Source organism: Suricata suricatta, chromosome 12 (assembly GCF_006229205.1).
Source record: "Suricata suricatta isolate VVHF042 chromosome 12, meerkat_22Aug2017_6uvM2_HiC, whole genome shotgun sequence".
Classification (NCBI taxonomy): Eukaryota; Metazoa; Chordata; class Mammalia; order Carnivora; family Herpestidae; genus Suricata; species Suricata suricatta.
The window spans coordinates 83150611-83154475 of NC_043711.1; positions in this window are offsets into that span (position 1 = coordinate 83150611).

Genomic DNA, 3865 nt, shown 5'->3' on the forward strand with positions numbered 1-3865 from the left:
GCAAACGGTAAAGAATCAAGAATACAAAATTTCAAAATCTTGTGGGAGGAAAAGACTGATAAATTTGACTTTATTAAAATTTAGAACTTCTTTTAACAAAAGAAAAAGAAATTTATGCGGCATCTGAGTGGCTCAGCTGGTTAAGCATCTGACTTCATCTCAGGTCATGATCTCGCTGTTCAAATCCTGCAATGGGCTCTGTGCTGACAGCGCAGAGCTGAAGCTGTGAGCCTGTTTCAGATTCATTCTCTCTCTCTCTCTCTCTCTCTCTCAAAAATAAATAAACAGTAAAAAGAAAATTTAAAAGATTAGCAACTGGGAAATTATATCTATCATGCCCATAACCAACAAAGAATTACTAATCAGAAAATATAAAGAAATCTTTTGAAAAAGACAACCCAACAGGAAAATGGCAAAACAAGCCCCAGCATGGTCTGAGCTGTGAAAATCTGTTACTACCACACTTGCCACACAGCAGACCCCAGAAGAGACCTTGGCATCACTGACTGATATAAAATATTTATAAGGGTCTATGTCACACTGCAGATACACAGAGCATGGGTCATCCTGCCAGAAGGACAAAGTCAAAATGGTTATTCTTCATTATACAGGAACTAGAAATAGCAAACCAGAAGTTGAACATCCAATCTTTAGTCACTGATCAGAGATGGGCAATCATCTTCGGTAAAGGGCTAGACAATAAATATTTTCAGCTTTGTGAACTATATATTCTCTGTAAAACTACTCAACTCTGCTTTTGGTAGAGTGAAAGCAGCCAAAGACAATACATAAATGAGTAACATATCAGATTTGACATTGACCATAGTTTGCTGACCCCTGATGTAGACAGTTGTGACTTTCCTACACTCTAGGAATACTTTCCCTGCTTTTTCTGTCTGCTAACACTTACCTTTGATTTCCTTAAGCAAAAACTGTACCGCATTTGCCAGCTTTGCAATGGCTTCCAAACATCTATTATTCTACCCCCCAAAATCATCTTCCTATATCATCTGTGACAATTCTCACTTCATTTCCCTTTCATTCCCTTTTTAACTTTGACAGCCACTATCCTAATCTAAAATACTCCTTCTCTCTTACCATGTGCAATGTCAATTATTAGCATCTAAAAATTCTTTGTTCAAAGCTCACAGCCTCTGCCTTAACTAGAACCTCATTACTTCTTCCCTGCTCTCCAGTCCATTCTCCACTCTTTTATCTCCTAAAAATTAACCCTCTCCTCCTTGGAAATGTTGAATGCCTCCCTATCAGTTAAAGATTCAGTCCAAATTCCTTAATAAAGTCCCTCACAACCAGCAACCAAAGAACATTTCCATCTCATCTCTGACCACTTGTTCCACACATACACTGTGCTTCAGCCACATTCAATTGTATTCCCTGAAAGTTCATGCCTTACCTGGAAAGCTCTTCTCTCCAATCTCTATCTGGCAAACTCCTCCACCTTTCAGGGCACATCTCAAGTATCCCCTTCAGAAAACCTTCCCTGATTCCTAGAATCAAAATGTGCCCACCTCTGTGTTTTTACAACTTTTGATACTCCTTTGGCATTCACCATCCTGAAATAGCATTGTTTATATGTTCATTTCTCTCATGAGACTGAATATCTAAAGTGAAAACATCCTGCCTTAAAAACCTTTGACTCCTCAGAGCCTGGCATAATAATGCTTGACATGTCTTAGTGCACAGTAAATGCCTCTTGAATGGAAGACATGCTTTGTGGAAGGAGAAGGGTTTCTTAACCTGGGGTTCATAGATGGGAATCCACAGGTAGAATTCAGAGGGGTCTGTGAACTTGAATAGAAAAAAAAGAAAATTACCTCCTTATTTTCACTAACCTCTAATTGAAAGTTACCGTTTTCTTCAAAAATGAATTGTAGGCAACATACTACTCTAATATTAGCAGTATCTGTCACTCTGTCACAGTTATTACATATACCTTTACACATTACAGTTGTTGCTGATATCTTAAAGTATCATTTATGCTCATCATGTGTTTAAAACTGTAATTATGAGACCCATCACTAGATCTGATTTCTTAATGTACTGATAAAGTATATCTATACTACTATTTTATAATTTGTATGTTTTGGTATTTCAATATAATGGTTTTCTCTATAATCCAGTGTATTTTGTTTAAAAGAATTAAAACTATTATTTTGAGAGGGGTTATTATTATTCTGAGCAGCTTCCCAAGATGCCAGAGGGGCCCACTGAACAGTTAGGCCTTCATATATTAGAAAGACCCAGAACAAATTAATCTTGATACTGTATATATGTATTATGTATACTCATTGAATAGATATAGAAAATCCTACCACTACGAACATCTTCATAATCTTTTTGTTTAAAGTCCTTTTTGATTTTATGGGAGCCCTGGAACTACCTTTTCATGACAGATTTGCATAGTTTCCCTCAGAACTCTTCCATAACCATATGAACTTTGAATTATTCTCTATCTTGATCAAACTTTAATTGAAGTTTGATCCTGATACAGATCCTGGGTGTATATGACTGTTCACTGTTATCTGTTTAGGCTTTCCATGTCCCTCTGCTATATAATAACACCTAGAACAGAAGGAACATCTCTTAAAACTCCAAGTTCCAAGTCAAAAGTGTCCTGAAGATAACTTCTTTGCACAAATGGAGGTAGGCTAGAAATTATCAAATAGCTGGTTACCTATCCTTCTTTTTATCCCCTTTCGGTCTTTGTACTGACAAACTAATTACCGAAACAAAACAGATGAACAGTTCTTTGATACATGTCACTCAGCTTGCCTTCTTAACACCTTTCTCACAGCTAACAAATTCCTTTAAGGCAGTCCCTTGAATTAGGAGACAGCAGACCTCCTCTGCCAGGAACTTGTAAGATCTTGAGAAGTCAACTTTACCTTTCTATATCTCAGCTAAAATCACTACATGACTTGAAATTGTTACATGATTTTTAAGAGCCTCCCAGTTTCTCCACACTGATTCCTCTCCACCATTCCCTGGGGCCTCAACGCCTTTCTGATGACCTCCCCAGGTGACCCTGCTCTTAAAACAGTGGGCTGTCCCCTTCCTGGGAAGACACCTTGGGTCACCGCCCACAAACAGCCTGGTCCCTCCTTTTAAAGACACACACAAACTCCATAAGTTGATGGAGGCTCTTTCTTCTTGCCAACCAGCTCCACGCTGTGCACCCCATTTGCTGGCCAGCTCCTGCACCCAAACCTCGGTCTCTCTTTTCCCTCTTCCTCATAAAAGTCTTCCTATTTTCTGTTGTTCTCCCCAATGGGGAGTAGAATATGCTAGGAGAACATATGTCCTCAGTCTCTCGGGAGTTATACGGACTTGCAATTCGCACCCGTGACTCTGAGAACTGCTCCAGTCTAATAGTAGCGCCGATTTCTAATATTCCTAATAGTAGGCCCCCATTTCTAATATTCCTAATCAACACCCCACCCCGCCCTCCACAAAGAACTGTCCGGGCTCTGACAGCCTGAGCTCAGACCCCACGCCCCTCCGGGTCCTACCGGCCCTGGTGTCCTGAACACGAATAGCCTAAGCCATCTCCAGTTCTGGCCTCCGGCCGCACGGACCCCGATCCCAGTTCCGTTTGGACTCAGTGTCCCTTCTCCTCGACCCCGGCCACGATCCCACGTTCGGCTCCCGCCAGTTCCTCAGGCCTGGAGCGCCACCCTGTGCAGACCCCGGCCGGCCCTGCACTCCCTCAGCGCCCCAGACCCCGCGTCTCCAGCACCCTCCCCAACCCCGACCAGCCCCCGCTCCCTCCAGCACCCCCGCCCGCAGGCCCGGGGCCCGCTCCCCAACATGGCGACGGGGACACGAGCGCGGCGGGCGGGGCGGC